Source organism: Cavia porcellus, unplaced genomic scaffold, assembly GCF_034190915.1.
Source record: "Cavia porcellus strain 051 isolate PalLab524CR breed Dunkin Hartley unplaced genomic scaffold, mCavPor4.1 scaffold_14, whole genome shotgun sequence".
Lineage (NCBI taxonomy): Eukaryota > Metazoa > Chordata > Mammalia > Rodentia > Caviidae > Cavia > Cavia porcellus.
In genome coordinates, this window is record NW_026947497.1 from 59,677,979 (window position 1) to 59,695,481 (window position 17,503).

General features: G+C 40.2%; 1 pseudogene; it reads right to left on the reverse strand.

Moving 5' to 3' along the window:
* Positions 1-4,598: 4,598 nt before the first annotated feature.
* On the reverse strand, positions 4,599-6,333 carry LOC100732778 (olfactory receptor 8J1-like; annotated as a pseudogene).
* Positions 6,334-17,503: the final 11,170 nt, after the last annotated feature.

Below are 17,503 nucleotides of genomic sequence, written 5' to 3' on the forward strand. Positions count from 1 at the left end.
GAATCATGATTAGAAATAATTTTTGTACCTTGAAATCATAATGTTTATTTAAAGAAATTAGGCAAAAAATATTAAATGTCTTTTGTGTCTCTTAGGTGAGAAATCCAAAGTATAGATAAGGAGACAAATAAATGAGAAATAATATGGAAGAAAAAGGTAAACTTTTGGAAATGTGAGGGTTAGGGTTAGACGATTTTAGGCAGAATAGTTTCACCAGATATCCAAATAGATACAGGTAGGCAGAAAAACTGAATGCTCAAAAATATTCAAGCCCTTTCTGGGAGAACATGGCGGACAGATAACAGCAGCTATGGAGGCTCTCTGAAAGAATCAGCTCAGAATTCAGGAATGGTGCAGAGTAAGGAGTCATAAGCAGATGGAGATAGGCTCTGCTGACCCAGGAACGAACTGGGCTGAGAGAAACCAACTTGTAATGCAGTCCTGGTGCTAGAACAGGAACAGAGGGGCCTCAGAGTGGAGGCTGGAGCCCGCGCCATTGGAAGCCGCAATTTGGGTCTACATCGGCTCGGCAAGGAGAGAGATGCGCAGAAGCTCTGCAGGACGGGCAGGGAGCCGTGCACTGACTTGTGGTGAGGTGACTGAGAGAAACTGACACTCTACCACAGTTTGACTCCAGCAAAGGACATTCTGGGACTGGGCAGACTTGCGGGAGCGGGGCGCTGCGGCGACTTCAGCCATGTATCCCCCTCTCAAGCGGGATTGGTGAGAAGTGCCTAGCCTACTTGCTGGTGGAGACCCAGTAGGCTGGCACAACCCAGATCCCAGAGCCTGAGGGTGGCCTGGAGGAGCAGGCCCCACGTAGGCTGCTTGGTCTGGAATTTCCTGGTGTGCTGCAGTGGGCAGGAACACCTAGCCGGTGCAATTCAATCAGGCTGTGGCTGACAGGGAGGGAAGCTGGGCCTCCTATATAAGCTTGCATACATAAGGAACAAAGAATATGGGAAGAGGCAGCAACAAGAAAGGCTCCTCGGCCCCCAATCCTGAGAAACAGGTAATAGCGGACACCGCACCAATAGACATAAGGCGCCATATTGAGAGCCTCATAGATCAGTTCAGGAATGAAGTTATCAATGACCTGAAGCTAGAAGTAAGCAGAATAGTTAGAGAAATGCTAAGCACCACCCAAGAAAAAACAGATGGTGGAATGGAAGAACAGAAAAAGAGGGGAGAATTGTTTGATGGAGAAAATAGAGAAAGCATAGAATACGTGAAGCAGGTTCAAAGGGACTACCAGGAAACTAAAAACTCTATCGAAAACTGGCATAATAGTTTGAAAGAAACTAAGGACAGACTATCTGAACTGGAGGGCAGATTTGTAATATGGGAGAATGAAATGAAAAACTTCTTAAAAGTAACAAAGAAACAAACAGCAATAATACAAAGACAAGAAGATGATAAGAGGATCCATAACCTAAGAATTAAGAACATAAAAGAAGAAGTAGGGACACAATCAAATGAACTACAAAAGCTACTCACAGAAATAATCCAGGAGAATTTTCCTAATTTAGCAAAAGGTAAAGATACTCAGATGTATGAGGCATACAGGACCCCAGCCACCTACAACTCAAACAGAGCAACACCCAGGCATATAATAATAAAAATTCCAGAAATTCAATACAAGAACAGAATATTAAAAGCTGCCAGAGACAAGAAACAGACCACATACAAGGGAACACCCATAAGAATTACAGCAGATTTCTCTGCACAAACCATCAAATCACGAAGAGCGTGGGGGGAAATAATTCAAGCTTTGAAAGATAATAATCTCCAGCCAAGATTGAGATATCGTGCACAACTGTCCCTGGAAATTGATGGAAAAACAAGGTGCTTCCAGGATAAAGAGGAACTGGGGGAATTTGCAACCACCAATTCAACTCTACAGAGAGTATTGCAGGATATTCTAAAAAAGAAAAATACAAAGAACGCAGAAATAGTGGCAGGGAGGCCACCATGAATGGAGCAGAGAACAAAATGAAGAAGACAAACTGACAACTAATGACAGAAAAAGAGCTCAACAGAAATGAGGCAGAGAAGACTGGATGATAGGAACAGCTATTTTGGAGAAAATGACATCTTAATAGGTAATACTGATTTAGTATCATCTTGTTTTGAAGTCTCATCAAGCTTTTCTTCTTCTGTCTCCATTGGTCAAAATAGGTTGTATCTTATTGGATTTTATTATGTACGATAGTATAAGCAAAAACCTTTTAAAGACAAGGAGATTATAGAGAAACCATTGTTCATTTTCTGTTATTGATTCTAAATACCCTGTAATGCTGTCGTTCTCTTAAATGGTTTTACAGTGTTTTGATATATTTAATGCTACAATATACGAAGTTGTACTCAAGGATTTCAAGGAAAGAGACAATATGGTAACTACTTTTATGTCAGGATTATCTTGTGGTAAAACACTATTCTGCTTAAATGGTTATGTTTTGATCTGCGCTGTTTCGCTGTTATGCCCTCTTTTATCTCAATCTCCACTCCATTATTTACTTTTTTATTTTTATCCTTTTAATTAAGGGAAAAATAAATAAAAATAGCAGGATATATTATAGTAACCCACTTTGACGTTCCATTATCTTGATTTAAAGCCCTGTATTACTCTCACCATCTTGTTTTTGACTGATGTCCCCCTATTCTGCTTTGCTTGATAGTACCAGGTTCGAAAGTTTAGGCAACAGCTCCGAAGATAGTGAGATTCATTATGACGCCCATTCTCGATGACTTTTATCTACTTTTGAAGACCTAGAATGTCTCCAATGTTTTGGTTTTGTCGGTTTTGTTCTTTACTGTTTTGTTCAATTTTATTATAACTGATGATATAGGCAATTCTATTAGAGATAGCGGGAGGCATTGGGGTAACCATTATTGATCACCTTGTATTATGCTTTTACATTCTCTATTATGTCCACCCTTTTGATTTGATTGACTCTGTTCTGTTATGTCACATTTGGTTCTACTCCCTTCCAAAAAAGTAATAAGAACTGTGGGAGCAACAAAACCCAAAATGTGTAATTGTCATTGTACAAAAGAGAGGAAAAGAAAGTGCTCTAAATGATATAACTTCAAGTATGTTGAAGTGTATAAGATAGAAAATGGTATCACTGAGTTTTATTGGATCATTGAACAGAACTGTTTGCAGTCTCGGTGTTGGAATGTCCACTTTACAAGCTTTAATTTTGTGACTTGAACAATTATTTCTAAGATGACAATATGTAATCCATTAACTAGTGATTTCCTACTGTTTTTTTCTGTAAATCTGTATAACTTGTACCCTTTCTCTGCTTATTTTCTCCTTAAATAAAATTTAAAAAAATATTCAAGCCTTAATTCCCAGACTCTTGAATGGGCTACTTTTTATAGAAATGACAATTTGCTTATGCACTTATTTTAGGGATTAGGAGACTCTAAAGAATTACATACACTTCCAAATGTAAGCAAGAAGTAAGGAAGGACGAAAAAGGATAAGAGGCAGAAGAAGAAGAGGCCATAATGATGGAATTTCTGTCTAGAAGTAGAGCACATGGTAAAGACACTAGGCAAACTTTAGAAGCTGGAAGAAAAGCAAAAGAGGTGAGTCTCTGTTTTGAGCTTAGCAAGGGGGCCTCAGTGGCAATTCCTAACACCACGTAAGTGAATGAAGGCTGCAGCTATCAAACTGTTGTCAGAGCTGTAGCTCCAGATAAGAAAACCCATCTGAGTGTGGCTGTTCTTCTTATTTAAAAATGAAGTTAATCATTAATTTATTGCTTTAAGTCTTACAATCTCTGGGTTTGGCTTGTTTCGAATCTCCCTGAAATGTCATGCATCTGTTTTCTCTCCAGACACTGCCTTTATCTCCCACACCTGGCCCTTTCTCCTTCACTGTGTAGTATTAGTAGCATTTTACATACACAGACATTTTGCAAACTATGGTCTATTTGGTTTAATCTCACTCCAAATCACATTAAACATAAAAACTAAAAGAAGTAACATCTTTATGCTTTAGTTTCATAGCAGTGGAAATCAAATCTATACAATTGCATGAAAGGAACATTTCATGCAATAGTATAGATTAGGGTGAATATCAGCAATTTGCTCTGTAAACATACATCACCAGAGAGATAGAAGAGCAGAGAACACTCTTGTCCACTCTCCACATGTTGTATTTCCCTCTGAAAAGAATACTTTTGATCACCATTTATCTTCAGCTAAAATTGATTTTTGTGGCATTATTTCTTTAAGAACTAAATAAATGTATTTTTAAAAGATGTAAATTGAATTGACAAAATACTTCAAAAATAAAGCATTATCTTTAATGTTTGAACAAAAGATGCCTTCTATAAGGAGGGTAGTGAGTCTCAACCCTCTTCAATAGATGACTCTCCCACACCTCTACCACCTGATAACATGCTTCCTAAACCTTTTAGTATCTTATATTTGATTTCTAATTTGTGTTTCTTTAGAAATTACTCTTCACAATGTACATGTGTTATTATTGGTGATAAGTCTGGAAAAAATAGTTAAAATCTCTGTACTGAAAGTAAGAGAATTTCTGACCATGTTTTGCCAGATTTCAAAGAGCAGTGTTTTGTTTATGATTCCATGGGGACCCTCCAAGGAAGAGCACCCTTCATGTCTTTTCTCCTCAGGCTGTAAATGACAGGGTTCAGCACTTGTATCACCAGCATGCAGAAGATGGAAGCTGTTTAGAGGGAGTGGTTGGTCCTGGAATGCACATATGTGAATAGGAGAGTCCCGTAGAACATGGTGATTGTCATTATGTGAGAGACATACATGGAGAAGGCTTTCCATTGCCCCTCTGCAGAATGTACCTTGAAAGTGGCAAGGGCAATGTTGAAGTAACATATTAGAACAATAGCTATGGAGAAAAACAAATTTGACCCAGAGAAGGTGAACACCACTGTCTCTGGAATGTAGGTATCAGAACAAGACAGTGCTGTCAATGGGACATTGTAACAGTAAAAATGGTTATTTAGGCAGAAAAATAAGACATGAAGAATATAAAATGTCAGTACAAGAGCTGTGAATAGGCTGTGAAGGTAGGTAGGTGAGGGACACCAGCAGTAGGCAGACCCTCTGGGACACCACAACTGTGCAGAGCAGGGGGTTGCAAATGATCATGTATTGGTCATAGGTTATCTCAGTCACCATGAAAATCAGGAATCCCCCATCTGGGTGGTGCAGGTATAGTACAAGATGGTTTTCTTATCTGCTAAGAAGTTGCACAGCATTTTAGGGGCAATGACAATAAAGTTGCCAAAGCTGCTGACAGCTAGGTTTCGGAGGAAGAAGTACATGACGGTTTGCAGTTGGGAGTCCACACTAGTGAGGGTGATGGTAGTCAGGTTCCATGCTGTGGTCAGCCCATAGATGCCTAGGAAGATGAGGAAGAGGGGAGGCTGCAGCTCCGGTCTGACAGAGACACTCATGGCATAGGGGTGCGATTTCCAGCTGCAATTAAACCTCAATGTGTTCATCTTTTAATGGTAAAAATGGAAAAATAGAAACAGACAATATGTTTTGTTTGTCTTTTTCATTTTTATCAGTACCAAGGATCGAACTCACCACCGCCTGCTTGCAAGGCAGGTAGGTGCTTATGCCGCTGAGCTAAATCTCCAGCCCCGAAACAGACAATATGACTATTTCTTGTTAGACATCATGTTTTTAAATTTCTTGTTCAATGTCAGCCTAGTTCAGCTAACACTTAAAATTTCCAACCTCAAATGTAAAAGCACACTGGACACAATTGAGTTTCTTATAACTGTTTGGATAATTTATTTATTCACTGTTGAATATAGTTTTTATTCATGAATCAAGATTTTTTCAGTATATTATGTAATAATATTATCATGCAGGTATTAATTATAGAAACATGATATTTAAATGTCTCTATTGTTAGGGGCCATGAGCCGCTCCCCAAAGATGGCGCCCGCTTCCTGCTTCCTGGTTCTTGTTGGCCCGTGTTGTCTTGTAATTAACCCGCCAAGAGTGATCATCTGCCTAGCAACAGTCGGTTGTGACCAATTGCTATCCGAGTTCCTGCTATGCTGTGATTGGCTGCTTCTCGCCATATAAACTCATGTATCTCCTCCCAGAGAGAGAGGAAGAAGAAGGCTTGAGGGCGGCGGACCTTGTTAGGTCCGGCTGAGCTGTACGCAATAAAACTTTGAGAACCGACCCCTTTATTGTCTCGCCTCTATCACTCACGGCTCCGGTCAACTGGTGGCCCGTACGGGGACCCTGCATATCCTCTGGCCAAGGTGTGCAGCGAACACGAGTGACGGCGAGACCTCGGTCCAACGACATCCGAAGACCGACAGAGCCTCTTCTCGACGCCCCAGGTCGGTTACGAACGATACAGCTGAGGTTTCCTAGGACAGGTGAGTACCGGGTCACCTGGGTTGGGTGGACGCACCTAACACACTCCCGAGCGCCACATTCGCTGGCGCTGCTCTCTTCCCTTTTACGTTTCTTTGCTTTACTTTCGCTTCGCTGATATGGGCAACGCTGCACACAAACCTCTCACTGACTCTTTGGGAGTTCTGCTTCGCTCTCGGGGAATTTATATGAATCGGGTCACTCTTGCCCGGTTTCTGGATCTCGTTAACGAACAAGCCCCCTGGTTCTGGCCCACAGGCTCCCTGACCCTCCCTTCATGGGAAAAATTGGGCGGAGATCTCCGGGGTGCTCGTGAAAGGGGCCCATTAGATCCGATGGTTATACCCTTATGGGAAATGATCAGGGCATGCCTGACTGATGAAGATGCTCTTGGGCTCCATTCAGCCCGACAAGTTTTTGATAAAGCCTGCTCCGAATGCTCTGAAGAGCCCAGAGTTACGGCCGACTTTGGGCCTCAAGAGGGCCCTAGAGATACCGACTTAGAGTCTGATAGTTCTGAGGAAGAAGTGGTTTTCGACAAATGTGACCCACCGGCTCAGACAGGGGAGAATCTAAGGGCCCAGGAAGACAAAAAGGGGAACTGGACACCTCCCTGCCCAGGATACTCCAACTTGCGGAGGGAACTCAGGTCCTTCCGGCCTTGTACAACCTCACAGCCTGCGGTTGCCCCCTTCCGGGCACCGCACTCTGTTGCACCACCTTGGCTGGAGGAGGAGTTACTCCCCGGGCTGCCACCTCCACCCGTGGCCGCTAGAGGGCATCCACAACCCTCAGCGCCGCCCTGGCTGGAAGGGGAGTTACTTCCTGGGTTACCTCCCATGTCTACATCGGGGGGGGGGGACGTTCCTTCCATCAGAGGGTGTGGTCGCGGCTCCCCTTCGAGTGTTCTGGCCTCCATGCCTTTCCGGTACAAATAGGAGGCAGAGGGGGAGGAGGGTACTACGAACCCCTGGAGATCAAACAGTTGAAAGCCATTAAAGATGCAGTCTCGGCCTATGGGCCTAGTGCACCCTTTACCATGGCCCTCCTAGAGGCCCTGGCCGGTCTGCTTTTAACCCCAGGGGATTGGACACAGTTGGCACGCGCTTGCCTCTCCCCTGGACAGTACTTAGATTGGAAGTCATGGAATGAAGAGTTCTGCGTAGAGCAAGCCACGGCCAATAGAGAACATGGCCACGCAGAATGGGGCAGAGATATGTTATTAGGGCGAGGAGCCTTTGAGGGGGACCAGACCCAATTCCCTCGTCAGGTCTATGAGCAAATTAGCCATTGCGGCCTTCAGGCCTGGAGACGGCTAGCAGGGAAAGGAGAACATACGGGCCATCTCACCAAAATTATACAAGGACAAGGTATAATTGAGAGATCACATAGAACGCTCAAGACTGTTCTACAAAAACAAAAGGAGGGGATAGGCCATGGCCTTCCACCTAAAGGGAGGCTATCCCTTGCCTTATTTACCATAAATTTCTTGAATCTCAATGTTAATAACCGCTCCCCCGCCATGGAACATTGTGATCCGGCCCCTGCCGACAAAGGCATGGTCAAGTGGAAAGATGTCCTCACAGGACAATGGATGGGCCCAGATCCAGTGGTCAGCTGGACCCGAGGTGCGGTTTGTGTCTTTCCACAGGAACCAGGCAGTGAACCTCGGTGGATCCCCGAGAGGTTGGTGCGGACAGTAAACCCCCAACCAAAGTATCGAGATGACAAACATGATCCACCCAAAGAGGATGCAGAGACAGCCCTGGATGGGTAACTGTACATCGATGCATATAAGTATTCTCATCCTTTGCTGCTCGTATGTCCTCTTCCCTGTTACGGAAGGCTCTGATTCCGAGCCCACCTATTTATGGGGGCTTTGGAGACATCCTCCCACTCTGGCCCCCTTTTCTGCCATGTCCCCTGGTGCCCCCTTGGTGTTTGTCCCCAACAATTCTAATATCTCGCTTCCTTTTAAACGGGTTACCATAAGCTCCTTTCGCTTTAATGCTTCCTTTCCGTTGGAGGAAGACACCCTTGTCTTCTCCTATGCTAACTTCACCTGTAATGAGTCCTATACATTATATAACGCCTCCCGGCCATTCATTAACTTCCTCAATTGGACACATAGAGAATGTCTTACTTCTGCAAATGGGGGACAGAATGTAACACGCTGCCTCCGGTTGGAGGTTAGATGGCCCTCCATAGATCTTCAAAACTGCAGCCAGTCTTCTCATCCATTAGAACACCCATGGATGGACCCATGTGTCCCCACTAAACATCCTGCCTTGCAAAAGAATCATATTATACAAAGTTTCTTCTGGCGTCACTGCCTACTCACTGCCACGCCCTTCATCCTACGAGATGGAGGCTGGCTTTTATGGACAGATATGACCTTAAAAAACCCCTGCCACGATCGATGTGCATCTTACAACTCCTTTTTCAACTATACTGGCTATTGTGACAGTCAGGTGTTCGGGGGAGCCCGACTGTTTACTGGACATCAAATTTGCAACCCGCTAAAGGCTTGTCTTGATCTTAGACGTTTCTTACACTTAATGGTTCGCTCTCTAACACCTGCACCTCGAGCTTGGAAACTAATTCCTCCATGTCTCTTCACAACTATGTTTGTCTAGACCCCCCCTTTTCGGTTTCTTGTGTCTTTTGAGGTCAGGACACGCGGTTTTACAGGCTTGGACCACTAACCAAATTGCCCTAACCATGGATACCGTCAACAACCTCGCCAACCAGACCGCCGCTACGTTGAGACGTCAGCAGTCCCTCATTGAACTAAATTCACAGGCAATTCAACAGATCCAAAGAGATATCGAGGAAATTGGACATGAGATAGACACCCTCTGGAACATCGCGGGCCAGCTCTGCGATCAACGATGGATCCTGCGTCACGTTTGTGTGACTCCGGCTCGTGCTAATATCACAGCCCAAACAAAACAGGTTTCTGACTGGTTAAAACAGACTTATCTACCAAATTTCAAAAACATTTCCGACGAGGTCCACCAAGCAATCGATGCGATTGAAAGCGTTAAACTCACACCCATCACTTTTGATCTGTCAGTTCTGAAAGATGCATGGGATTATGTAACTTCCTGGTTTTCCTGGCCCAATCTCACCACCTGGGCCATTATTGCTGTGTTGGTTCTGGTGGGCCTGATGGTCATTAAGTGCTTATTTGACCGTTTGCTTCAGATGCAGCAACAAGTTAGGCTTACAGCACTGGCTGCTATGCAGATGACTGAGCCAGGTCTAACAGGAGGACAGGTGGCGGCCTATCTGCTGCGCATTGCAGAACACCAGATATAGTTTGGCCGGATATTTCCGAGGGTCCTCAATATCCTTTATGCCCTGGGAGATCAGGAAAGGGATGATGTGGCGATGGGATGCGAGACCAAGGGTACTGCAGTGTCATCCACCTAGGCAAGGCCATCGGGGATGACAGGAATGTATGTCCATATGCATCCAGGTTCCGTTTCGATGTATGCCTGGCCCTGCGAAAAAGGAACAACTCATTTCAGCATGGTCCTGGCGCAGGGATATGCATATAACGAAATGATGCACAGCAGGGTATAGTCCTCTACATTCTCCCTTGCCTTACTGCCCTGTTTGGCTGGCACCCCAGCAATGGGCCCGCCTGACTCCCCTCCCGATGCTCGGTCGGGAGTAGAAGAGGACCCTCGTGATTTATCTTTCAACTTAATAAAAAAGGGGGAGATGTTAGGGGCCATGAGCCGCTCCCCAAAGATGGCGCCCGCTTCCTGCTTCCTGGTTCTTGTTGGCCTGTGTTGTCTTGTAATTAACCCGCCAAGAGTGATCATCTGCCTAGCAACAGTCGGTTGTGACCAATTGCTATCCGAGTTCCTGCTATGCTGTGATTGGCTGCTTCTCGCCATATAAACTCATGTATCTCCTCCCAGAGAGAGAGGAAGAAGAAGGCTTGAGGGCAGCGGACCTTGTTAGGTCCGGCTGAGCTGTACGCAATAAAACTTTGAGAACCGACCCCTTTATTGTCTCGCCTCTATCACTCACGGCTCCGGTCACTCTATATTAGACAGGAATGCACATAAGTGTGTTTGTGTTTCTAATGGTAAATGAGAGTATTATTTTGGGATTCAGGAGCAGAAGTCTTCCCAGGCCACGCCTGGCAGCCACACCCCAGGGAATGTCAGTGTCTCTCTGAGAAGTAGTTCGAGGACCTTTCCTTACTGATTTCTCCCACAGCATTCTGCTTCCCTGGTCCTCAAGTAGACCTGCACTCGACCCTAATCATTCTTAGTGACTTTCTGGAACTTTGAATTATCTTCCAATTGCACATTTTATTTCCTCTGTTAAAAATAACCTGGTGTTCTCAAATTATTTTGACCTGTCTTTACACAAATTATTCTTTTATATTTTTATTTCAACAACTTGATGTGCCTGTTCCTTCTCAGTGCATCCTCTTTATCTTTCATTTGCTTGAAAACAATTTTAACTTTTAAATCATTTGTTAAAATCTGATAGTTTGATTTATTGTGTATAATAATTAATGATGGAAATTTCCAGTAGTTACTTAGCACATCAAAAATTCCAAGAACATTTGAAGGATTATCTCATTATTCTATTAGAAGGGCTCTAGAGGAAACATCTGATAAAGTAACATCATAAGATAAAGTAAACATAGTAAGATAAAGTAACCTGAAAATATGTATAAAAATATTAGTTAATGATATGGTCTCAAATTACAGATCACGTTTTGATTCGGTGGGTGGATTTTTTGTTAGCTATTTGTTATGTTACTCCAATTAATAGATGTATGCTTCTTTTATCAATTATTCATATTATTATATTGGATTAATTTAAGTGGTAAATTTTACATATAACTTTGCATCCACAATTGCTATTATCTTTAAAGTTATAAAATTTCTTTGAAGAATTTTTAACTTAATTTGAAATAGGAAAGCCTATTTCAAATGCAGTAATTCATTGCATTTTACCAAGGACTTTTACATTTCCATTAGGCATGTCAAATGAATTAAAATGTTGCATGTTTTAAAATTAGTATATATTTTACAATAATTAGACGAGTTCATTGTTTACAAACATAGGAATATTAAATGTTGGAGGAGGCGGAAAAAGTAGTCATCCTGATTTGATTATCAAATATCATACTCATATGTTGGATTCTTATATTTTACCTCCTAAGTATGTATAAACTTTTCTTCTATTAAGAGTATAGATCAATGTTAACAGACAAAAATTGGACACATATGTTTATGTGTAACGAAGTAAAACATGAACAAAATCTGCAGTATTTTTGCTTTATTCAATGCAAAAGTACTTTATTTAGTCTATTACACATGAGTTATGAGTCAGTCTAGCTATGCAGCATGAGCTCTTTAATGTCTCTTGCCATCTATCTCTGTGTCTAGGAAGAACTTCCTGTTCTATAAGCAGGTTATTTTTTGATGCAAGATGCTGTGAAATTACATAGATACAGGAAAGTACTACCCATATGGTTACTCTTCAGAAGCCACTCAAAACATTGTTTATTCTGTTACTTTATCCTTAAGTTGGCAATCAAGAACATCATCAGTGCCAATAATTATGAACTTTTCATTATGAATTTGCTTATTTACATTAAGGAAAGGAGAATCCTTGACTTGATTTAATATTTTTTATCTATGTAGTCTCTCTACTGAAACATACAGATAGCAAAGCCAATGTTGCTTTCCATTACAGCACATGTAAGCAACAGAAATAGTTTCTTTTTATCTGTATTTTTCAAGCTCTTGCTTGAATTTGTCCCTTATAAGAGTTGCATAATATTCTAAACTATTTTCTCAAAATAATTTTTGAGTACAATTATTTTCTAATCTATCAATACAATAATATTTCAGTGACTAAAATTACCAAATTATGTATTTGTTAATAATTACATTGCCATTCTCACTTTTAAATATATCCCCCCAAAAAAGATGAAAACGTAAATTAAATCTTAAGTTTTGAATTTATTTCAAGGTTATATTCCATTGGTCTCTAACTTGAAAATTGATCTCTCTCTTTCTGTGTGTGTGTGTGTGTGTGTGTGTGTGTGTGTGTGTGTGCGTGTCTGAGTTCTTGGGTGGTGATAGAGCATAGTGCTCACTGAGCATGTATCACCACTAACTTCTCTTCACCAGTCCTCAGAATTTGTCTTATTCTCACACGTGTTTTGTGCTTGGGACCAATACTGATCACTATTTGTCACTCAGTGTCATTAGAGGCTCACAACCCATCTTAGGGTTTTGCAAAAATGCAAAATCAAAGATAAAACCTCTTCTATATGAACTTTCAATAATTTTTAACTTTCCTGAACAACACAGAATCATATATTTTGGGAAGACTTAGGAAGTATCCATTCTATCTGGCAGAGCCTCTTCCAAACTTCTGCATATTCTAAGGCTGATACAATTTCTCTTATGTTGTGGTCAAATATAACCAATAGTGACTATATTTGCTCCTCTGTATAAATACTGAAGGAGATACCTTTACCAATAAGGGCTTTGGACATTGTAGTTAGGTTCTGTGACTGAAGTGCCACTTATCTTCCTGTGGATAGTTGTTTGAGTCACTTAGCCAAACAGAATGCATCATTTCTATCTTTAGTCTAATTGGAACTGAAAGAATTTCAAAGATACTTAGCCTTCACATTTACACTTCCAAGTGAGTGGAATACACAATGTAATGTACCTGTGTGAAGACATTTAAGTTCCATCCACTGCCTTGCATGAAGCAAGCTACAGAGTTTCATGAATATCAGACATCCCAGATGATCTTCAGATTGAACCGAGTGTCTGCTTCATGTTCAAGGCCCTGAGTAAGAGAAATGAATTTTAAGGGAGACTGAGGGAGAGAAAGAGGGAAGGAGGGAGAAAGTTTCCTGAGGGGGAGAGAGAAACCCTGATTCTCATGAGTCAGCTTCCCACTCAGCCTTCCTCACAGTGAAATGCAGAGCACAGTGAGGAGTCACTGTGTGATTGCACTGAGGCACAAATGTGTGCGATGACTGAAGGGCTGCTTTACCCTGATGGCTCAGGAGTGCAGTGAAGCACACTGGAGAGACTGAAAATTCCAGTATGGAGTGAGCGGTGCACAGCAGTGTGGAAGGCTTTCTACACAGTGGTTAGGAAGTGCTGGGTCATGAGTTCGATCCCCGGTACCTTAAAAAAAGTTTATTTTAAATTAAAAAGTAAAATATAAACAGAAAGTTTTGCATGTGCTAATATGATTATAACCTAGAGTAAAGATGATATTAAATGCATTTGGTTATTTTACTAGTAATTATTTTGTTCCTTATTAAATCTTCATTAGTCTGATATCCAACAATTATTCTGTTGATTTCAAAATCTACACTTGGGGTTAAAAAATACTATTGACAATGTCATACCACTTTAAATTAGACCCATATTTTCCCCTATTCTTGTGTTAGGAACAAAGTTTCCTAGCTTGTATAGTTGGTATGTTTTATCTGTTTTAATTTCACTACTGTTGAGAATTTCCCTGTCTTTCTCTTATATTTTGGTAACATTTTAATATTTCAAGTGAATTCTCATAAAACTCAAATAATATAGTATTACATATGTTTGCTTTGGTTTGAGAAATACTTTTCAATATTAGGAGTTGTTCTAAGACTTTTCTGTGATGTATAAACTGCAAATTAATTGCTTTGATGGTACTGAAAGCTAAAGAATAAACTGTTAGCAATGATAAGCATGTAACTAAAATTTTGTATTTGAATTTGAATTGGAAGACAATGTTTTTATTTAACTAAAGCAACGAAATTGCATTCAATAATGGCATACTTCATACCTTGTGTGGTAACTAAGTAATAAGACTTTCCAGTAATAAATATTAAAAATGCACCTACCTTTCTACTTCAAGGCATACATTTATAAAGTTGTTATACTACACACAGTGCAGTTGATGCTACTGAAAGAGATAAACTGAACTGAAGCATGAATAAGAAAACTGTAATATCTCATGCTGAACACTGTATTTCTATACATGGAGAATCAAGGAGAATTATGTATGCACATGTGTTCTCTGTCATAGTTCAAAGTTGCTCTGAGTGACTGGTTTATCTATAACTGCATTCTTATACCCAACATGTCACAGCAGTGATATGCGGAAGGATGAAGAAATAAATGATTCAATGGGCCCACACTGCCTGTGCAGCTGCTCTATAAGATCATGTTCACATCTGAGTTTTAGCATGGCAGGAGCTTACCTGAGAGAGATTCTCATTGCATCTGTACATGCAGTCAGGTAGGAATCAGGAGAAGTAGAATACATACAATCGTCTTACCCAATATCTGCTCCCCACACTCTAAGAGTAAAATTAGACAAAACATATGCAATTGTCTTAGATGATTTATCTTCTATTTTTTAATTGTTTATTAACATTTAAAATTACCTCAATCCAGTGAAGGTAGCACATTCCTGATCAAGTCCAACCTGGGAAATTTAGCCATGTAGCCTGCTGCCCAAAAAAAGAAAAAAAAAAGAATGAATGAAGCAGAATTATATGTTTACCAGTGTTCAGTGTCTATAACAGCAGAATTCATAACCCCTAAACTTTGCAAGCAGCCTGTGGACCCAATTAACAGACAGTTAGATAAAGAAAATGTGGTGTCAATATATAAGTGAATACTACTTGAGTGTAAGGAAGGACAAATTTGGAACATTTGTAGGAAAATGGATGCACTTGGAAAATAGAATGCTGAATGAAATAAACCAGATACACAGGATTAAATATCATTAGTATCTGTCATTTGAGTGAAGGAAAATACAAGCATAGTATGGACAGAAGGAAACAAGGGGACAGGTCTCTTACTAGCAGGAAGATCAAGAGTGAGGGAAAAGGGATATGGAAGAGAAAATCAGTAGAATAATGATATGCACATTTAGGAGTCTTATAACCTCAGTAAGTATGAATCTTACATGTAATGAAAATGAGCTAAGATTATTAAATATTAAGAACAACAGAGAACAAGAGACATTAAATAGCCATTGTTGATTTTCCTGCTGTCTGATTTTGAAGACCAGTAATGCTTTCATTCTTTGATCAGTTTTATACTGTTTTATTTTGTTTTGTTTGAATTCACTTTGTGTGATGATATGGACGACTATTTCAGAGAAAATAGGAGACACTGTGGTAACTACAGTTGATTTCCTGTTGTCTTGTTTTGAAATCCTGTGTTGCTTGCATTATTTTGTTATGATCTGCTTTGTTCTGTTTTCTTTTCCTTTTTTGTGTTGTTCTCTTTAAAATAAAAAAAGAATTAATACAGGGGGAAGGGGATGTAGAGGAGGAGGGGGAGGGGTGGGGAAGGGATTGTAAAAAGGAAGCAAGCTATATTGTGCACATGAACCTACTCACCAAGAGGACGATGAAGTACATGTACTACAAACAGGTACTAATAAAAAATTGAAGGAAGGGAGGGAGGGAGAGAAGAAGCAAGGAGGGAAGAAAAGAGAGGTGGCAAAAGGGTAAGGATATAGTTGAGTGAAAGGCTCTAGTTTCCCCAGTTCTGAAAACAAAAGCATTGTATAAATTTACATGAAATATGATTTTCCATAGGTGCATTTTCCTTATAGTAAAAATATATGTACATGTAGGTGACTAGTCAGATGTGTTACAGTTAAGAATATGGAGGACATAAAGAAATGTGAGCAAGTTACAGAGAACTAATGGAAACGGTTCACTACAGTTTCCATTCACACAGCACACTTTGGAATAAGGTATCCTGTACAGCAAAGAAAAATATTTGATTCTTTCAGTTAAGTTCCATGATAATGAGAATAAAAAAGTACACTAAAATGTAGCAGACATAGATTGATGATTTTATATGAAGTCTTACTGCACAGAAAGTCTGCAAGAATTTCTTCCACATATAGTATAGCACATGTTGGAGAAAAACAATGTGACTAACCAATAAATATATCTGAATATCCCTAAGAAACTAAGGATTTCAAAGAACAGCACTGGTACAGGTGGGCAGCTTCTTGGGATGAGTCTTTAGTGCTTTTGGAAAACACTGTCAGCGACACCATTTCCTGCATAAATAAAGGAACCTCAATGCTGTCATTTCTATTGAGGAATCTATGACAACTGTCTCTCAGGGCACCATCAGCAAACAAGATCACGTGATTTCACAGTGTTGTGTATAAACTGACTACATGTATGTTGCACTACAGTCAGTTGAAACATTTTTTATGTGGCTGTGACTACATCCACCCACCCCGCATCCTGCACACTTCCTGCATTCATAATACACGTATGTCTCAGATTGGAAGCTTGCAGAAATACCTTCAGTAAACGAACAGGAAGTGAACTAAATCATTTTAATTTTGTTTTCACATTTTGTAACCATAAAAATTTACTATATTTTGCTTTTTTTTCAAGTTACATTTTGGTACATGTTACACATATATAATGATCATATTCATCATAGGTAAATTGTGCCTGTACATGATACATCTTGCTTCTGGAGATTGCACACTAATTCTCATGGACAATTTGCAATCTACAGTGACTCTATGCATGTGTGTGTATGTAATTTACATTCCAGCAATCCCTCTGTATTTATACAAACTATTGCTAGCATTACCTTAAAGAAATATTCATACTGTCATGCTCACTGTAGTATAATTAGAAGTGCTAATATCTGCTTGATTCTTCTTTTTGAAAATAATTTTTGTCTATTTCTTTTACTCAAAATAATTACTCTGAAGATGAAAATACACAGTGTGTTAACTACTATCATGCTCTCATTTGCTTAGGAAGTTTTATTTTTCATATCAAAAAATGCATCAATATGTTGAAACAATCTAAATATTTACTCATGGAGGAATGGGTGCATAAACTATATACAAAAATTAGTTTTTGTTGAGCATTGAAAAACTAAATCATGACACACAAACTTAAATATCACATAGTTTCTCTTATACAAGAAACCCAAAGTATAAGTAAAAAGCAAAATAAAAGATAGAACTTAGGAGGGGGAGATAGCTCTTTGCCAGGATGGGGATCAAGAAATGAAGGCAGGCAGAAAAGAAGACAGGA